This window comes from Pongo pygmaeus, chromosome 9, assembly GCF_028885625.2.
Source record: "Pongo pygmaeus isolate AG05252 chromosome 9, NHGRI_mPonPyg2-v2.0_pri, whole genome shotgun sequence".
Lineage (NCBI taxonomy): Eukaryota > Metazoa > Chordata > Mammalia > Primates > Hominidae > Pongo > Pongo pygmaeus.
The window spans coordinates 129743850-129765906 of NC_072382.2; positions in this window are offsets into that span (position 1 = coordinate 129743850).

Consider the following 22057-nt stretch of genomic DNA (forward strand, 5'->3'; position numbering starts at 1 on the left):
GTGGGCTCATGTTATAAAATACAACATACTCCCTCTTTATTTATTCCGAGGTGGTTATATCCTGAAGAAACAGTGTTAGCCATGGAAAAGCAAAATGTTAGGGTTCAAAAACATGTGAAAAGATATCAAGAGAAATGCAGTAAACTGTGAAGGGCCACAAACCCCCTGAGAGGTAATGCTGTGAGTGAAAACAAAGTACCCGTGTCTCTTACAGAATGTATCCTCTTGTTGCACTTGTGCAAGATTATTTTCACCCTTTAAAGTGTAATATAACTATATACAAGTGGCAGAGTAGTCTCTGGTTTCTTATAAACGTGGTCTCCGGTGTTTAACTGCCCAGGTTTGAATCCTGGCTCTGCCTCTTCCTAACTACGTGACTTTGCACTAGTTTTTTTTTTTTTTTCTTTTTAACTTATTTGTCTGTCAGTTTCCCAAAGGGTAATAATACATTATGAGTTTGGTGAAAGAAAATGAATTCTTATAAGTAAATATCTTAGACAAAAAGTTTACATGAGTAAATCTCATAAAAAAGATTGAATCATTCTTTACTGGGAATTATTCTAGAAGAAATTAAAGAGCCATAGTAATTCTAACTCAATAGATGAAAAATCTAAGACATTAGAGGCTGAATGACTTGGAAGGTTATGTCTGCAAACACCTACTGTGCATACACATTAGAGGTCATTTAAGAGTCAAGAATAACACCTAAGAAATAGTTCAAAATAAACCAGAAATGTACGTGATCCACTGTTGACCTTTATGATGTACCAGGAGAATGGAATCGACTTCTACAAGGTTGGCAAGAGTTGTCGTTACAGTCTACATTATTTCTAAAAATATTTTATGGAGGAGGTAGGAGATAGTGGAAAGTTAAAATCACTGAATTGTTAGGTGCCCAGCAAAATTTTAGAAAGTGCTTTTTATTGACTGACTAAAACTCCTTGTATCTATTGTTTATATCACTTAAATCAACTTAGAGGGAGAGGCAATTGCTGCCTTTTCTCAGAGTGCCCTTGGAAAATTAGCCATGCAGCAGAGCATCACCAGGCAGAAGCAATTCTTCCTTACAGCTTTCATTTGTTTATTTATAAGACTTTTATGGAACTCCTATGATTTACCCATACACTGAACAAGAAGCTGGGGACATAAAGTAGCTGCCAATAACGAGTACCCAGCCTTGAGGAAATCGGATATGCTTACAGGCAACTAGAACAAATCCTGACAAATGCTTTGATAGACCACGTGGATGAACAATCCAGGCTGGTGTGTGTGTGTGTGGTTGAAGGGCAGGAAAGGAGAGGGTGTAGGGGAATAAAAGATCTGGCTTGGGTTTGTAAGGGTGAGCAGTAGCCAGCCAGGCATACAGAAATGTGATGTTCTTCACACAGGAATTCAGAGAGAAAAGAGACAGCATGGATCCTAAGGGAACTGGGTACTGCTCAGTGCACCTAACCATGGGGTGAGAGAAGTGGTTGAAGAGAGGACAGCAAAAGCCTGTGAGGTGAGGATGTCAGGTCAGGAGAAACCTGTGTGCCAACCTAAGTGGCTTGGACCTCTCCCTTGGTGGAACCCAACACAGGAAATGAAGAATTCTGGAGATGATCATGGTCAAGCAGGGACTCGGGGCCTTGGCTGGGACAGCCCCTTAACCCCAGTGATGTAGAAGCCCATAGCAGAGCATGATGGGGCCAGACTGCTGGGGTTAAAATCAGGCCCTGCGCTTAGTAGCTATGTGGCCTAAGCGTTCTGTGACTCAGTTTCCCTAACTGTAAATCAGCATTTGGCAGAAGGTTGTTTAGAGGATGGACTGAGTCTGCATGTGCAGCCCTTAGAACAGAGTATGGTATATAATACCCATGAGCTATTACTAATACTTCACTGTTCTAATTGGAGACATGGGATTCTCTTGGTGTGAACCGAGAATGTTAGCAAAAGATGTGGGGTAAGTCCAACTCTGTTTTTTGTTTTTTATTTTTGAGATGGAGTCTCGCTCTGTCACCCAGGCTGGAGTGTAGTGGTGGGATCTCAGCTCACTGCAACCTCTGCCTCCATGGTTCAAGCGATTCTCCTGCCTCAGCCTCCCAAGTAGCTGGGACTACAGGCATCCTCCACCACGCCCAGCTAATTTTTTGTATTTTTAGTAGAGACAGGGTTTCACCGTGTTAGCCAGGATGGTCTCGATCTCCTGACCTCGTGATCCGCCTGCCTCAGCCTCCCAAAGTGCTGGGATTACAGGTGTGAGCCACTGCTCCCAACTCTGTTCTTTAAAAATGAGGAAGAAACAGTCCCAGAAGCATCATCATCTACAACAGTAAGCATCCACTGAACACTTGTTACTCTAAGAAAAACACTGAGTTTGATGGAGCAGTGTTGGCTGTGTCGACTTGCTAAATGGATATTTACTAAAATAAAAGAAATCCACTCTGTTAGACTTCCTAGAGCTTTATTTAAAGCTTTTTAAAAATATGTAATACAGGTTTCCGATAAAAATTTCAAAAAGCATGAAAGGTTATAAAGAAAAACAAAACAAAACAAAACACATTCCTGGCCTTTTCCTGGTCTCCTGCAAGCATCTTTGCCTCCTTTGAGGTAACTAGCTTTTATTTTGTTTTGTTTTGTTTTTCCCTCTTTGTATTCCACTGCCTAGAAATCATGTGTCTTTTAACACACACAGACAAAACACACATATAAACAGAAACAGAATCGTAATGATAGATACACATTTTATATAAATGATATGCACTGACATGTAACTATTTTTTAAATGAAACATATCTTAGAGATATTTAAAAATAAATATATACTGAACTATCTTATCTTCTTAAAAACTACATACTTTTCCCTTATATGGATATATTATTATCCATTAACCTAATCCTATATTGATAGAGATTTAGGTTGTTTCCAGTAATTTACTTTTATACAAAATTTGGCAATTTATATACCAAAACATATATTATTTTGCATAAGAAAAATAGTACCTACACATGATATTTTTGAGTCAAAATTATGATTCTTATTAAACATTATACAATTGTCCTTCTAATGAAAAATCAAAATTACTATATTTCAAAAAATCTAAGAAGTAAAGCAAATGAATATCAATTATTTAATTAATATGTAGTTTGTGTAACATTCAGGTTAAATGTAAGATAAAGCCCAGTTCTATTTCGTATGTGCCTCTTATTTTTTTGGTCAGGTCCTCTTGTGCATAAAATACACATACCTAATTTTTAACACTTAGAATATATGTTTACCATTTCAAATCAGTATAGACTTTTACAGTTGTATCTTTGCTTTTATTATATAAACTGGTCATATCAGTGATTCATTTGGTGCTGACCTCTTGTTCTGAAATGTAGCCTCAGATCTCAACACTAAATTTGTGAAACACAAATTTGATTATATCAATCCAGGGTTTAAAGCCCTTTAGTGGTTTCTCATCAAAAACCTCCTAGATTAAAAAAAAAAAGTCGAAACTACAACAACAAAGAAAGACAGGTCAGACTGTGCACAATGCCAAGGAGCTCCATCCCCGTTGTATTCGCTATGCTCAAAGGGGCCAGTCACATGTCATGCAATGGCATTCAGCAGCAGAGCCGCTGCAAAGAAAGAAGCTCAGACCCTCTCCACTTTAAAAGGATCATTGTTCCTTTCTAAAGGAAAATCCACAAGCATGGCTTTGAAGAGGAAAGCACGTGAACTTTAAAGTCAGGTCGGCACTTGACTCTCTACTGTGTATTTACAACATGGCTGAGCTCTCCTTTCCACTTGCATAAAATGGTGAAAATCATACAGTACATAGCAAGAGTTTTTATAACGAGTAAATCAGATAACACGAGCAAACAGGTATTCTCTAATTACTGTCTTTTCACTTTTCTGATCACAGAAATTGTTGATTTCTGAAATTATTGTTTCAGAAATTGGCTTTAAAGTATTACAGTCAGGAGATCGAGACCATCCTGGCTACCATGGTGAAACCCTGTCTTTACTAAAAACACAAAAAATTTACCGGGTGTGGTAGCATGCATCTGTAATTCCAGCTGCTCAGGAGGCTGAGGCAGGAGAATCACTTGAACCTGGGAGGCGAAGTTGTAGTGAGCCAAGATCGCACCATTGCACTCCAGCAATGGTGACAGAGCAAGACATCATCTCAAAAACAAAAACAAAAACAAAAAACAATAAAGTAGTACAATCCAGATGAGGGGTTGACAAACTATACCTTGCAGGCCAAATACTGCCCATCACATGTTTTGGGATGGCCCATGACTGTGAGGTAAGAATAAATTTTATACTTTTTCTTTATTAAATACTAACTTATACATGCATATATGTAATTGTGAATTTTATGAATACATAATGGATATGGGAAGTCATCTTTTCAAAAGCAGGTTGAGAATTTCAGTAGAATTTAAAGTTTGAAAAGAGGATGATTATGAACTTAAATCTCAGGGAGATCTCATCTTCATGATGTGAATTAAATTATCTAGTAAATAAAATTCTTCTTTATTTTTTTATCTGTCAAAAGGTATGGGTGTAGTGTGTGCCTATGTATGTATGTGTGGGTTGGCGGGGTTACGTGGGTAAAAGTACCACTCTGGATACCAACCTAATCCAGGAGTAGAAAAGTGCTTTTCTCATCTCGTCAACATATTCAACTCAGTCCCTTCTAGTTCACAACAGGGAAGCCTCCAGCAAATTAAAGTCCAAAAGGGACTATGAGTAAGTACCTCTCTTAGACCATAGTCTGAGTCTGTAAATTGACATTGAATGAGGAACTGCAGAGGATACATTGCCACACCTCAGAAAATCACAGAGAAATGAGACATTCTCATGAATGACTCCTTTCCTCAGAAGAACAGCATTAACAATTGGCTAGACCTAAATATATGCAGCACACAGTTAAAGGTAAACACTGTTGTTGAGAGTGATGCAAATGTTCTCAAAAATAATTTAATCTATTCACATTCTACATTTTTAAATGCTGGAAAAGGTCAAAATAAATATTTTGCAACATGAGAAAATTATATAAAACTCAAATTTCATTGTCTATAAGTGAAGTAGCAGAACACAATTGTGTTTCACTCCCTTACTTGTTGTCTGTGGGTGTCATTATACAACAATGGCATGGCTGAGTTGTTGCAATACAGACTTTGCTACATGGACTTTGCAGCAGAAACTGTATGTCCTGAAAGGCCTAACATGTTTATTATCTGGCCCTTTACAAAAAATGTTTGTTGATCCCTGACCTGGACAATGTTATTATAGTGCATGTGTGCATAGATACATTTATGTACACATGTTTGTATATGTGTGTATACATTTCCATATTTAATGTTTATATACGATACGTGAATTGGCTAAAATATTTTAAAGATACACTCCATTCTTGTATAAATGGAGTGTTGGGATGTAGTCTATCACCTGCACCATTTTTAGGAAGCTCCTGAAACTTGTTCCTAGAGTGATCCTATATCTAGCAACATTGTGGGATTTCTGTTTGGCTAATAACAACTATAAGAGTCAGAAAATCCTAGCTACTTGGGAGGCTGAGGCAGGAGAATGGTGTGAATCCGGGAGGCGGAGCTTGCAGTGAGCTGAGATCATGCCACTGCACTCCAGCCTGGGTGACAGAGAGAGACTCCGCCTAAAAAAAAAAAAAAAAAAAAAGAATCAGAAAATCTTACCCTTGGAAAATTATTGTGACTACCTTGAATAAATTTTTTATGCTAGTGTGGTTGCATCACCCAAAACCACCAGAGATTTTGTAAATGGTTGCATAATCTGTGTCTCTTTACTAATGGATGTTTTCCTTTTTTTTTTTTTTTTTGAGATGGAGTCTCGCTCTGTCGCCCAGGCTGGAGTGCAGTGGTGGGATCTCAGCTCACTGCAACCTCCGCCTCCAGGGTTCAAGCAATTCTCCTGCCTCAGCCTCCCGAGTAGCTGGGACTACAGGCACATGCCACCACACTCAGCTAATTTTCTGGACTTTTAGTAGAGATGGGGTTTCACCGTGTTAGCCAGGATGGTCTCCATTTCCTGTCCTCGTGATCCACCCTCCTTGGCCTCCCAAAGTGCTGGGATTATAGGCGTGAGCCACCACGCCCAGCCAGGATGTTTTCTTTATACATGTTTGTGTGATGGAGAGCATTTGGTCTGAAGTTTTAATTTATTGCAGATTGGTAGTAAGACTGTATAATAGGTAAGTAGCTAACCATCACCTACTTTAAACTCTTAGCATTCCCTAAAAGAATCTAGAGTTGCACATAACCAAATTGACTTGGGAAAGTTCATAAAATGCACTTGATATTTTGTTGACAGATACATTTCATACTCAACTAGTAGATCATAAAACAATTATTGAGTGTTTGCACATCTTTTTTAAAAAAGAATCTAACAGAAAAATGAAAAGTGTCATAAAGCCATATTTATTTTTGTCTTTCTGTGTTCTAAATACAGAGAGAACTAGAAAACATATGAGTGTGAATTCAGTGAAGGGTCTTCAATAGGAATCCTAAATGATTGAAAGCGGAACGTGAAAAGCAGTGGGAGACAGGACCTGTGGGTATTATTTCCACGCAGGGGAAAATTAGCTGGCTGGCCAGGCCAGTGTTTCCGATTTTTACTCTTTTTTTGCTCTCCCGTGTTGGTTCCTTTCCCCAGGTTTACAAGATGTACACGAAAACTCATTTTGTGGGTGCTCAAATGTGGAAAACATTCTTTATGTTACAGTAGTTAGCTGAAATGAATATTCTATGTAAATTACTTGGATCAATCCTAAAATTAGCCCTTTTGTTGTTTATTCCTCCATGCAACCAAGAGACATTCGTTACTGTCCGCAGGGTGTGCCAGGAAATTTGCTGAAAAAGAAAGTCACACCCAAAGTCTACATTTTTGTAAGGCTTTACAGCTTACAAAGATGTCTCCCAGCCTGCTACCTCTAATTTGTCTTCGTCTAATCCAAACTTCCTAGCCACCCTCCTGCCTGCCAGTGGAAACAAATAATTCTAATTTTACGTTTCACTGCCCCTACCTATATAATTAAGTACATCAAGATTCCCCTTCTTTCTCTATACCAATCATTTCTGGAAATACCCAGAGGTGTCTTGTTTGCAATGGTGCCAAAACCTGGGGTTACAGGATCCCCTTATTTTTCCTGGTGTTCAGTGTCCATGAAGTCAGGGGAGAGCAGTGATTTGCGCTTCCAGCTACCGTGGCTCTAGTGCTTCCTGAGATGCAGGTTCTCCGGACACCACATCCTGACAGTTCTTCTCAAGAAACCAGGGTGGTGCTTCAGAATCCCTTTTCATTTTTTCAGTCTCTCTTCTCTACAGCCAGGCTGTTTTCTCTGAAAAAATAAGGACACGGCTCATCTGTCCCACTCTGTCATACTTTTTCACCTGGACTTCATGATGCCTGTGTCCTGTGTCTCACAGAGTTTTCAAAGAAAAGAGCCCACTCAGCAATGCCTGTAGTAACTCCTCCCAAGAGAGCTCAGGCATTTGTTTTCATGGTGGGGAACAGGATGGGGAGATAAGATTCCAGTCTATCTTCTCCATGCCCCATTCCTTCAGTTATACCTACCCTTTGGCGCTCAGATTCAAACATCTACCTGAAGCTCTTTCCCATCTTGCAAACTAAGGTCTGCTAATGAAGCCCTGTGGCCTTTTGGGAAATACACTTCATTTGCAGCAATCCTTGAATTTAGACAGAATAAGCACATTCACACCTTGTAAGAATCTGAGGCTGGGCACAGTGGCTCAACGCCTGTAATCCCAACAATTTGGGAGGCCAAGGCAGGCAGATTGCCTGAGCTCAGGAGATCAAGACCAGCCTGGGAAACGGAGTGAGACCCCATCTCTACTAAAATACAAAATAAATTAGCCAGTTGTGGTGGCACATGCCTGTAGTCCCAGCTACTCGGGAGGCTGAGGCAGGAGAATTGCTCAAACCCGGGAGGTGGAGGTTGCAGTGAGCCGATATTGTGCCATTGTACTCCAGCCTGGGTGACAGAGCGAGACTCCATCTCAAAAAAAAAAAAAAAAAAAAAAACTGAGTGATTAAATAACACATCTTTAATCTCACAATTAGTAAGTAGCAGAGTAGGCACTTGAATCCATCTCTTTGACTTCTGCACATGTTCTTTTTCAGCTTCTGACCCCAAGTCTGAAAGTGGTTGCTTGAGTAAAAGCCTTTGTTGCCTGGCTTTTCATCTCTTACCGAATTTGTAAAGAAGAGAAGGCTAGCACTTGTTCTTATTCCCTCATCTTTTTTGTTTCCTTAATAAGAAGTTCTGCAGACTGCCCGATGCTGAATATAAATGAAAAGTGGAGGAAAAAAAATCCAATTTGGTCATGAGGTAGCATCACATCCTTTTCATTATCACTTATTCCCCTTGTAGACAATGACTGTGGAAGCACATAATTGGAAATAAGGGCTATTTTACCTCTGATCTGCCATCTGAGGCTTGAAGAAGAATAAAAGTATCTTGCTCTGGAAAGGGTTTAGTGAGGTCAAAAGGTCCAGTTGCCTGGATTCTGCATGTGGCTTAAGTTCATGTTGAGAAGTCCTAAAATATTCAGAACATCTCTTCCCTTGTGTCCTAACTGTGATACTTTAAAACACTGAGAATTCTTTTTAGAAAGAAAGATATGTGTGTGTGTGTGTGTGTGTATGTGCGTGTGTGTGTTAATCAGCTGAGGAGGAAAATAATATAGAATACACAATAAGAATATACAGAAGTACATAATAAACAGGAGCATGTTATTTTTCTAGTTTAGTTGAAGCAAATGAAAATAACACCACAAAACCTACACAGCACAAGTTGGCAGATAAACTAAACAAAACTGATTTTTGCTTTGTTTTCTTTTGTTTGAAGTTACAATACACAAAGGTTATTAAGCTTCTTTGTGCCATGAACCACTTTAAAAGTCTGATACAGCATATCAATCTGTTCTCAGAACAATGTTTTTAAATGCACACAATAAAATACACAGGATTACAAAGGAAACTATTTATATTAAAATGTAGTTATCAAATTATTTTGAAACCAGTCATATAGTTTATGTGTGCTCTTTTATTAACACATTAAAAAAATCAAACAGACTGACAGAGTACTGATTTGAAAATATCCATGGCAAAACCACAGTACTGATAATAATACTTTTGTAATTTGTGGCCTTCATTAATAATTAAAAGAAATGTTAAATTCCCATAAGAATTTAGTGAAAATAAAAATTCAACATTTTCCCTATCCATGTTCATGGACTCCCTGGATTCTATCCTCAGATCTTTTGGAGAGTTCGTAGGTTCTAAGTGGAGAACTCCTTCTATAGAGAGACAATGGGGAGGTTGGAGACTGAAGATGACAGCCAGGTCTGGGCATTTCTTGGCTTTTCTGCTAGGAGAAATTAAATGTAATTAAGTGTTCAGCAGGTGCCCTACTTCTCTTCTCTTTGAGGTCCTGCTTTTTTTCTGGCTGCAGCTACCAGCTCCTTCCCCATTAGGATCCCAGTCACATCCTTATCCTCTATGCCTCTTTAGTCCTGATGTTTAAAAGTCACTCCACATATGTATGGCCTACCTGAGTTCCCCAGCCTAGCTGAGACATAATCAGCACCTTGAAATAAATCCCAGCTGTGCGCGGTGGCTCACACCTGTAATCCTAGCACTTTGGAAGGTCAAGGCCTGTGGATCATGAGGTCGGGAGTTCGAGACCAGCCTGGCCAACATGGTGAAACCCCGTCTCTACTGAAAATACAAAAATTACCCAGGTATGGTGGTGGGCACCTGTAATCCCAGCTACTCGGGAGGCTGAGGCAGGTGAATCACTTGAACCCAGGAGACGGAGTTTACAGTGAGCGGATATTGCACCACTGCGCTCCAGCCTGGGTGACAGAGTGAGACTCCATCTAAAAAAAAAAAAAACAGAAAAGAAAAGAAAGAAATCCCTAGCAAAGATCAAGGTCCCATTTAGGGAGAGGCCATTCAGAACCTAGTGATTCCTGTGTGCTTTTTTCTGTATTTGAACCAGCACTCGTTGATGGTGTCTACAGACGGCTTTTGGGAGAATGAAATGGCTTCACATAAAGCTGGTTAAGGAGGTTTCAGAGAGCTCAGGAGACTGCACAAGTCATGGATCATAGGAACAAGGTGGAGCAGCAGCTGCCACATAACCGTCACAGAATGAGAGTGCAGAGAGAAGTGAACCCCCATGATCAGCCAGTCAGCAACCTGCATGCAGTTTGGCAGATTAATGAGGAACAAGGAGCTTTACGCAGTATCATTGCAGGACCCCCCAGGCCCTCTGCCCCTGCTTTCTTTCTGTGTTCTGACTGAAAGAAGAGTGCCTTGACTGTTCTGTGAGCCAGTCCGCTGCAGGTTTTTCCTGGCAGGTTTGAACCCAACCCAGGGGCTTGAGCATTGTCAGGTGCTGCTAACAGTATCTAGGTTGTTGCTCAAAACACTGAAAGACACTGGCTGTGGCCCTGGGCCAAGTTCCTCAAGCCCTCATGTACACTCCATTACGGAGACATAGCTAGGTAGGACATCACTTTTCTCTTGCTGTCTATCACAGGGGTACACTGCAGCACCCTGTACGTGGGTTCCTCTCATCAGTGCTTTGGACTGATCAGCCTGATGTTTAGTGCTTCTTTCTTTGGAATCTCATCTGGCTCCATTTGAGGATGGTTTGGAGCATTCTTTGCCTCTGACTTAGGGGCAACTCCCCCTGAGGGTGTGGTGGGATGAAGCATCTACCAAGAATTAGAACCTAGAGACTAGATCTGTCATGTTAAGGCAAAAAATTTCCAGAGCCTATAGAAAGTGCTGTGAGGATGATTGCCTGTCCTTTCAACGTCATTCTGGAGCATGATTTAACCGTGCCACCCAAGAAATATTTAATTTTCTAGGAAATTGTAGCATTGTTTGACTTTGTTTACTTACATTCCCAAACTCTACAAAGTTAGGTGTTAACTTGTAGATTTGTGTTTCATAGAGATGCAAATAATTTTATGTCACATAGAAAAGATAATCTCCCAAGTTATGGTTTTATTGCCCCATGGGGCACTAACAGATTTGGTTCAAGTATTTTATTCTAACATCTCTCTTTTATTTTTAAGTGCCTATAATTATCTCGTTTTACCGTCATTACTAGTTTCCTCATTAATGGATTGAATAGAATCTTTGACATGTACAAATTTTATGTTTGTATGAGTCATGATTTTAACATTTTGGAAATTATATTTTTAAAGTAGTTTGAACTAATTCATTATGAAGTAACATTCCGAATCATCCCCAGGATTTTGTCCACCAGTCACAAAGGTCTTTTCTCCAAGAAACAAGCAAGTGGTCCTAACACAAGTCTACACTATGGTTCCCTGTTGAGGACCTTTAATGGATCAGAATGGGAGGAGTTTAAGGAAAATCAATTGCTTCAGTCACAAATAGGACCAGTGGTTCTCAAAATTCACAGGGCATCATCATCATCATCTGGAAGACTTGTTAAAATAAAGATGTTTAGCCTCACTTGCAGAGTTTCTGATTCAGTAGGTCTGGGATGCAGGCTGAGAACACACACATCTTACAAGTTCTCAGTTATTGTTGATACTGCTGGTCTGGGAGATGACCCAGTTTGGTGGAAGGGAAGATGCAGATTCAGCTAGGGCGCAGAACTTCATTTTCAGAAGGATTTTGCTCTGACATACTAGCAAGAAAGATGCTTTATGCTTGGTAACTCAGTCTCTGAAACTAATTCCTTTTCTCCCAGGACCTTTTTCTGTTTTAGTTAGACTTAGGGGCATATCCCTTTGCTTTGTATTCTGCAATTATTTTCTTCCCCTACCTCTCTTCCTTCTTCCTGGTAAACAGCAAGAGGCACTTGCAACTGTGGCTTTGTGCACACTCAAAACTACGTCCTCTGCCGTCAGCACTGGTGCACAGATTTTCGGGACTGCCAATATTTCCACCAGTGAGGGCTGAAAAGTAATGGTCTCCTGACTGCTGTATCCATTTGCCTGATGGATGGGTACAATCTACCCATCTGACAAAGGGCGAATATCCAGAATCTGCAAAGAACTTAAACAAATTTACAAGAAAGAAAACCCATCAAAATGTGGGCGAAGGATATGAACAGACACTTCTCAAAAGAAGACATTTATGCAGCCAACAAACATATAAAAAAAAGTACATCATCACTGATCATTATAGAAATGCAAATCAAAACCACAATGAGATACCATCTCATGAAAGTTAGAATGGCAATCCCTTTACTGGGTATATATCCAAAGGATTATAAATCATTCTACTATAAAGACACATGCACACATGTTTATTGTGACTCTATTCACAATAGCCAAGACTTGGAACCAACCCAAATGTCCATCAAAGATAGACTGGATAAAGAAAATGTGGCACATATACACCATGGAATACTATGCAGCCATAAAAAAGGATGAGTTCATGTCCTTTGCAGGGACGTGGATGAAGCTGGAAACCATCATTCTCAGCAAACTAACACAAGAACAGAAAACCAAACACTGCATGTTCTCACTCATAAGTGAAAGTTGAACAATGAGAACACATAGACACAGGAAGGGGAACATCACACACTGGGGCCTGTTGTGGGATGGGGGACTAGGGGAGGGATAGCATTAGGAGAAATGCCTAACGTAGGTGGCGGGTTGATGGGTGCAGCAAACCACCATGGGGTGTGTAATGTAGGTCACCTAATGTAGGTGACAGGTTGGCGGGTGCAGCAAACCACCATGGCGTGTGACCTACGTAACAAAACTGCAGGTTCTGCACATGTACCCCAGAACTTAAAGTATGTATATATATACTTTAATATATATATATACTTTTATATATATATATATATATATATATTTATTTTAAAAACTTAACTAAATCAGGCAGGCACTCTATCTTCCAGGAGATCATAATCTTTTTTTGAGATGTTAGGCTACCTCACACCACAGCCAACCTCCACCTAGTTTCAGACCACATCTGTTTGAAACCTTTGCTTTTCTTAAGACCTCCACCACCTGGACTCTGATCTGCCACTGCCTCCTGCTTCTGTCCTGGGAATCTCAGGCTGATGACCTTGCCTTTTGTCAGTGTGTGTCTCCGGAGTATCCAGGACATTTTTATTTCTCCTTCTTGAATGTCTTTGCCTTCTGTGACTGGGTTAAGACCAGAAGTGCATCCCAGGAAACTAGAAGAGGCCTGCTGCCTGACTCCTTCCTGGTAGCTGTCTCAAGATTTTTCTACTTCTTTTTTATTGTGTAAGAGTCCTGAAATGAACCTATTCCATGTCAGACACACTTGTGGTATCTGCTAGGAACTTCTGAAGTCATAAACCAACACATGCCGGTGCACTTGGTCTGCATTGCCACACCAGTTGTCCGCCCTTCCCTGAAGCTCCTACTGCTCCTCCATTTGACCTCTGTTCTTCTGCCTTTCTTCTAAGTCAAGTTTTGCATGGTCTCTCTGGGCAAGCCCCGAAGTCAGAGCTGCCCGTGGTGTATTCTAACATGATGCAAATCTTTTTGTATCCCTTTCATAGTTTCCCACCCTGCGTTCCTCTTTTTTGGTCATTGTGCCTCTGGGGGAAGATGACTGTAATAGGACAAAATCATTACATTTCACTTTCTGCTCACTTCACCTGTTATCTGCAGATTAAAGCATACGGGCAAGGCAATTGAACAAGCATTTTGTGAAAGGATATAGTCTACTCCGATGTTCTTTTCTGGTTGGGGATTGGTTGAAAGGGCAGGTGTAACAGAGAAGACCTGTGTCTCCTAACAATCAGAGGAATGGGTAAATCAAAATGAAGCACTTGATCTGCACTGATCTCTACCTCGTCTCCCACTGTAAAATGTGAAAGTCTCTGTTGACTCATTACTGGATTTATGAGTCTCACTTCCGATTCCCACAACCTCCTCCACTGAGCCACCCTTCACCGATGAATAATCTCCTCTCAGAACACCATCCAGATCATTTGTTTCATGTTTAGAAACAACGTTTACTTAATCATGTTTCTTCCTTGAAGTGTATCCAAATGCCGCATCTGGATTTTAAAGCATCCTAAGACGAGACATGGCAACTTCTTTGGAGGCAAACTCACCTGAGTTTAATTTCTAGCTCACCCATGACTAGTATCTGTTCTGGAAGAAACTGGTTAATTTCAAATTCTTTATTTGCCTAATGGAACTAATAATACCTATATTGGAAGGGCGTTGTGAATATTAACTCAGCCATAAGCCATATAGTACTTTATATCCCTGGCAAATTGGTATTCTTTACCTGGTAGTTGTAAGCACCGTGCCATTATGAATGACAAGATACGAGGCTTGTATCTGGAAGTTTGATAAAACTGAATACCTGTTTAGGTGAGCCACAGAGATTGTCTTTGGACTAGGCAAGAGACACTCTTAGGAATAATAGCTATTGCATTGTACAATAAATACATCACAGAGACCTGGATAAACACGTTTCCTGTGGCTGTATAGAGTATGGAGCAGATACCCTATTGTTATTGTGGATTTTTGTTTCTGTTTTGTATTTTTGTTTGCCTCCCAATATCTAGGTTATGTTTAAACAGATGGGGAAAAAAAGTACTTTCTGCTTTGCAGGTTTTGATTTCCAAGAATGTTTATCACTTCAGTTCAACTAGAGACAAAAATCCTTTTCAATTTCCGCAGTCTCCAATTATTCATGAAAAATATCAAACTGAGAAACAAAGGCTTTTCTTTAGGAAAAAAAAATCACAAAAAACAAATGAACTGGTGTTTTTCAGTCGCGGCAACATCAAACAATCTTTCACATCGAATGGTGACAACTTCAGGAGAAAGAGCTGTGATTCTAGCATTTTGCTAAGGAAACCCTTATTTTCCTGGTGTGCTTTTGTGTTAATAATTTAAAAGTCAGCAATTTCCAAGCCAAATTATTCTTTGCTGCCAGGTAGCTCTATGTTAAGATGGGGCCCAAAATCCTAGGGCTAAAACATGACGTGAATGAATCAATATGCAAATTTTAGTGGGAATAAAAAACAAAGTAATAAATTTAGTGGATCCTTTCTTTAACATTGGTGTTTTGGTTGCATCAATCAAAGAAAAACAGGGAATTGTAATGTTTGCAAGCATGTGCTGTCCCAAGGGAAAAAAATAATTTAGTCAACATTTATTGTTACTATTATGTGCTCCAACAAAGATATGCCAATTTTAAGAGATATCATGTTTATTATGTAAATATCCACAATTTTTTAGTATTGGGGAACTACTTTAAATATTTCTATTCCTAAGTTTTCCATGCTGACATTGGTGAATGTCTGTCCACTCAACTTGTTAGATGCATATTAATAAATGGCAGTAGGCTTAGTCAAGATTCTCAGGCTCCAGAGCCCCAGCTCTGCAAATGCTAAGCATTGTGATCAGTGCTCCGAGGATTCAAGGCACAAGACAAGGGTCACTGCTCTACTACCAAAGGGGCCGAGGATTTCATTGGGAAGGCAAGAGGCAGAAATGCATTCAACTGACTAAATTTAAATAATAGAATAAGAGGATGCCATAAAATTAAAGCCATGAGGCAAAATGTGTTCGAGCTCAAGTTAGCCACTCGGACTTTGGCACTGTCAGTGGGAGGAGAGTAAGATCATGACAGGTTGAGATGAAAAGGACCACCCTAGGGGCACGTGGGACCTGAAGCAACAGAATTCTACTGCATTTCCACTTACTTCACTGAAGTTAGACAAAGAATCAAAACCAGTCCAGGGGAAGCATTTTCTTTTTGTCATAAAGTAGTATTTATTCAAAGAAAATATATTTTTAATGTGAGAAAGACCTATCATCACCTAAAATTGTCCATTTTATTCAACTTTGGGGTAAAATTGACATCTTTATAAAAGTTAGCACTGAGTCCAAAGTACTGAAAAAGAATTTATGCAGTCTCAGAGTATTAAACCTGGAAAGAACTTAGAGTGTTACTAATTGAACACTTTCCCTTTTATAGACACTCCCCCCCCAAAAAAAAAACAGGGTTTAGAGATATAAAAATTTGGAGTGACTTGCCCAAAGACTGAGTGACACTCAGCTCATTGGTGAAAGAGCAGAGCTAGATTTGGCCAAGTATTCCGTGGCCAAATCAAGGTCACTTTTTGTTATAGCACATTATCTCCATCCCTTTGATTTTGCAAAGCAGAATTTAACATAAAAATGTATGGAGTGCAAAGCCTAAAAGGGAATTACTGGTTTGTCCAAATCGGAGCCAGTAGCTAGCTCAGAGAAGTTATCATGTTTCCAGTCAGCAGCCATACTTAACAGTTCTCAAGAATCCATTTCCCTAGTTTTTTAGGGCTTTATACCTTTTGTTTCTTCCATTCTGAACCGGGATAAAAAGTGAAGCTCAAATAGAAAATAAGGAATTTTTCAGTTGCCAAGAGAAAGATTCATTGTGTTTAAAATGAAAGAAACTGGACTGGGACCCGTTCCAGTGACATACTAGCAAAATCCCCAAACCTTGGTTTAATCATCTGTAAATTGGAAGTATTCATAGTACCTAATTCAACCAATAAATGTGTTGGTGTGTGCAAAAGTTCTTTCTACACAGAAAGGGCTCTACAGAGGTAAGTTAATATCTTCACATTGGATAAAGCAATAAACCAAAGACCCATTTATGATAAATTGCTAAGGGATTTTCGTTTTCATCTGCAGTAGAGAGTTACTTATGTGACAAATATCACTCTTTATTTTTAAAAGAAAAGAGAAAGAGCTTATATGCTTGGATCAGAGAGTTAGTTAAATATAACTTGAGGAGGCTGGGCGCGGTGGCTCACGCCTGTAATCCCAACACTTTCAGAGGCCAAGGCGGGAGAATCACCTGAGGTTGGGAGTTTGAGACCAGCCTGGCCAACATGGAGAAACCACATCTCTATTAAAAATACAAAAATTAGCTAGGCGTGGTGGTGTGTGCTTGTAATCCCAGCTACTTGGGAGGCTGAGGCAGGAGAATTGCTTGAACCTGGGAGGTGGAGGTTGCGGTGAGCCGAGATCATACCATTGCGGTCCAGCCTGGGCAACAAGAGCAAAACTGTGTCTCAAAAAAAAAATATATATATATATATACACGTGTGTGTGTGCATATATATATAAATATATATATATATTTATATATATATATAACTTCAGGAAAAAAATATTCTTTTGGAAGAAGTGTGTTTGAGGCAATTCAGGGGGCCACACCTTCAAAAGGCAGAGCCTCGCTGTCCTAAGCCTTATCACACCCCCTCTCCCTGAAGATGGTGGGGTTTTTGCATGCAGTAGGTGCTTAATAAAGTATGTTGGATGAATAAATGGCTGAATGAATAAACAAGGATAGTCTCCCAACTTAGTATCTTTTGGTGCCAGAAGATTTGCCTTATTTTAAGAGAAATTTCCTCCTATGTTATTTATATAAACATAAGCTAGACTTTTCTCAGATTCTCAAATGTGTAAGACTGTCTCACTTGCTAACTTATTTTCAATTTACCTCCTCCTAGGAGATTATGCCCAGTGCTGGTGGGTCAGCAAATTTCCTGCAAAAGGCCAGAGAGTAAATATTTTAGTATTTTGGGCTTTAAGGGCCATAGGGTGTCTGCATTAGTATGGAGGCAGCTGCACAGACATGAGTGAGCATGACTGGATTCTAACAAATGGACACTGAAAATGGAATGTCATGGAATTCTCCTAGGTCATGAAATATTATTCTTCTAGTGGGGTTTTTTTTTTCAAACTTTAAAAACATAACAGCCATTCTTAGTGCAAAAACAGGTGTCAGGTTGGATTTGGCCCAGAGTAGGAGTCTGCTGACCACTGGCCATTTCTGAAGGCAAGAAAACAGGAGAGTTATCCTTTCTGGTTACTGTCCAGGCTTTCTGGCAGTCTTGGGAATCCTGGAAGGAGCCTATCCTAGGGCATACGTAGAAAACCTTCCACACAGTGGTATTCTCTATGGAAGGGGACAACCAACCTTGCCCAGATGAATTAACCTCTTCCCCTTCTAATGATGGTAACTTAGCAAAGTAGAGTTGTTTGTGTTCTTGTACCCTGAGGTTCTACCCTTCTTCCCTTTTTCTCTCCTCTCTGGTCTTTTTTCCTGTCAACCTTGAGTTAACAAAAGACCTATTCAGGCAGTTGATAGACTTTCCCTAATTCTCTGGAGGATTTTCAGGGACAGAGAGAAGACATATTTAATGCAACTCTCTGTTATTGTAGGTTAATAAGATGCAGCCCTAGCCTGGTCCAGCCTTCAAGCTGAGGCTGGCAGTCCTGATTCTTTGAGCAGTTCTCAGAGGCTTGTTATAATAGAGCAACGAGACTCCATTAAAATAGACCTGGCAGCTAATCTAGTTAATGCTAAATAATTATTTCTGACTGAATGAAAGAGGGGTAAGGGGTTGGTTAGCTGTGTGTGTGTGTGTGTGAGAGAGATTTAAGGAACAAGAAGATCTGCAGTGGCTTTTGCCACGGGCGCAGTGCTTTTGTTGGAATGGCTCAGTTGTGTCCCATCTGAAGTAGAAAGAGTAAATGTCTCCAAGAATCTTCCTTGCACTATATGAACTTGGAGGTCTCTCCTGCTCTGACATTTGGTGATTCTGATATTCTGCTGATATATTATCTTAGAAATAGGAAGCATCTGAAAAATACTTCCATTTATTCTTATTTTGCCTGTGGCATTATTAAGCATGTTGAAGGGATAGTCAATACCAAGAGTGACGTGGGAGGAGGATATGAATAAAATTGCAGGGCAAGGGTCAGAAAGTCTTTTTTTTTTTTTTTTAATTCCAAAGGATGGATTTTCATGTCTAATTATAGAAAAATAAAAATCTGTGTCTTTCAACAACAAAACTATTTGTGATATTTTGTATGTATTTGACATATTAATCTTGTGAATTTGGAACCTCTAAAATCCAGTGTTTGTACAAGGCGTCTCCTTTCATTTTACCTTTTATTTCACTTAGCTCTCCTTCTCCCTCCCTCCAACCTCCCACTCCCAACTACACACCTGTTTCTACGATTCCTAACCATAAGAAAGGGCCTCTAATCTTAAGGCCACACACTTGTGGGAAAACACATATCTTTATCATTCTCACACCAAACACCCACAGACACTCACAGAAACACATATCCTTTCAAATACATTAACATCTGGTCCACACTCTAGAAATACAAGATTTGTTTTTGTTAAATATGCTGACCTGAAGTTTCTGGCTGTAAATTTTTATAAAATGCTGTAACTAATGTAGCCGTGTACCTCCCAAACCCGGCAAAAACATTGCCCAGATGCTCATCAGGCACAGCTGTTGGCTGTTTTTAGATATTGCATTTACTGATTCCACAGCATGTTCCCTTTTCTATAGTTCCTCCCGAGCAAGGGTGGTGAGCTCAAATCCAATAATCACCGGTCCTTGTTATTATGGCTGCACTCCTTCAAGGATAATAGAGGCCCCTCTATGATGATCAGGGCTTGAAAAGAGGAATCAATTTTCTAATTTGGCTTGCTGAAAATAGATGTAAGAGTTCCAGAAAGAATAATATCTTGGGACACAGAGCTCCTGTTTTCTGTTTAGTGGTGTTTGTTTGTTTGTTTGATTGATTTTGCTGTTTTTTTTCTTGCCTCTAACACTCAGTGGCAGATCGTGAGAACAGCAGAGTGGGAAACGATAGTGTAATACAACATATAGCAATTAAAGAAAATGGGATTTGGAGTTGGAAAATTGGGTCTCAACTCTTAGTGCATCCACTTATCAACTACATATGATGTTAATTCAATTCAGCTCTCTGTTCCTTAATTTCCTCATCATTAAAACTGGGATTATTTTAGTTCAAATTTATTTATTATTCATTCTGTTGTAAGCAATAGGAAATTCTACTTAGCTGACTTAAACAATGAAATCTTTTATTGGCTTGTGTATCTTGAAGAACAGAGGTAGGATAGTTGCCAGGGTTGGTTTGATTCAGTGGCTCAGTAATGTCATCAAGAATCTAATTCCCTTTCTTCTCTTTACTGTCTTCCACTGTGGCACTTTATTCCAATTTGACTTCCTTCATGGTGACAAAATGGCTGTAGCAGTTTCAGAGCTCATGTGTCTACAATTTGTTAGCCAGAAGACAGACAGACCTCTGCTCAGCATTCAAACAAGATCACAAAATAACCTTGAACAAATGGCCAAGGCCAGGGGAATGGAATGTGGTGACAAGCTGGAGTCAGCAGGGACCCAGCCCTTGACCTGGAACTGCATTCAAAATTTTTAATAGTCAAGACTAACATAGCTCTACTAACAGTGATATAGATGGTGAAATCATAGGGATTTAATGTAATAGAACCTAATTTCTGGTTCAAATCATAGTCTCATGTTGGTCAAACAACTCTCTTCTAAGCTGTGACTTGGAATCCAGGATTAATTTGGTGTTGTATCTTCTCCATCTTGTTGCTTCCGACGCTCTCCTGAATTATCTCTCTAGCTTGTAGGGGGAAGAGGACAAGGGTTGGGAAGCCATCAGACATGTAAACTACCAGTATTTCCGTTCACAGTCCAATTACCAGAACAAGTGAAATGGCAGATCCAAATACAAGGAAGTCTGGAAAGCAAAGAAGACTACATGGATATTGGTGAGCACTAGTGGTTTTTGATCTGGTCTTAGAAAGTCTTTCTTTTTCTCTACCTACATATAGAACATATTCACCTGTTCCTCAAGGGACAGAACCCAAAATATTCACTTCCTGCATCCATCACAAAATCCAAGTGGTGTATGGGCATCTCTACGTGATCTGGATGTGTCTCCTCCTAGCCTGTCAACCTGTAAATTAAAAGGCAGAATTACCCATTTCCCCACATATACATTCATTATATAATCAATCTGGATGGAAGAACCATACTGTATATCCCATTTGGAAAAGAGAAAACTGAGAAACACAGGAGACACTGATGACCAGCTGGATTCTGAAATTTTGGGGTTCTGGAAACATAAAATTTCCCTTCCTGGGTGATGAAGGAAGTTATTGGATTGAATTCTGCATTACTCTCTCATAGATAGGAGATAACTTCTCCATCCATGTTCACCAAATCTCCCAGCTCTGCTGTCATGGAGATTCTGTCATTCTCTTTGGTCTCCATAACCCAATCTACACTTGGCTTTGTAAAGCATGCCCTCTTTGAGGATTCTACAAACATCTAAGCCTGCATCGTGGTTAGGACCAGTTTGAGAAACCCAGGGGTTTTTAAAGACTCAAACATCAAAGCCTTTTTTGTCCATACTTTGTGAGATTTTTGTTACACTTTCACTATAATTTCTTATAAAAATTTTAAGAAATTATAAGAGACTTCTTATCCATTTGCTTCTGTTCAGTTTCATGGCCAATAACCATAAAGTTATTTTTCGGATATAAGTCTAGAACCTGACTAATTTTGTTTTCATAACGCTGCATCCCTTCTCCTTTTAAATTTAAGAGCTACTCCTTTGAAGGTATCTAGAACAGTAGTTGAAAAGACCACACTCTTAATCTGATTGTTGCTTTCAGTAATTTTTTTTCTGCTGATAAGTTGAATATTGAATTATTTTGACTGACTGAGAAGCTTTCTTAGACCTTGGTTTACCAATGCCTTTTTAAAACTGAAATCTTAATAATCTGGGACTAGAAACGTAAAGATTTTCAGCCATGCAAAGATCCAAATTTCTGTACTTTATTTGTTTATTTTATTTCTTCCTGCAAACCATTCAATTTTTTCTTAGTCTCAGCTTGGTTCTGTAATACCTTTCCTAATATGCCCAGTAGTAGTTAGCATGCCCTATTAACAGTCTGTTTTCCAATGTCTTCCCCTAGAGTTATAAATTCAGTAGGTTTGGTCTATCTTTCTAGTTATAGCAGAAGTCCCTTTTATAAAATGTTTTTGCATCTGCATAATATGGATCTTCAATTTTCCAGGCTCAAACATGAGCTTTTTTACCCAGTGCTTCCTGACATATAAACCAAGGCTGCATGGTTTAGGCTTTTTGTTGTTGTTGTTACAACAGGGTATCAC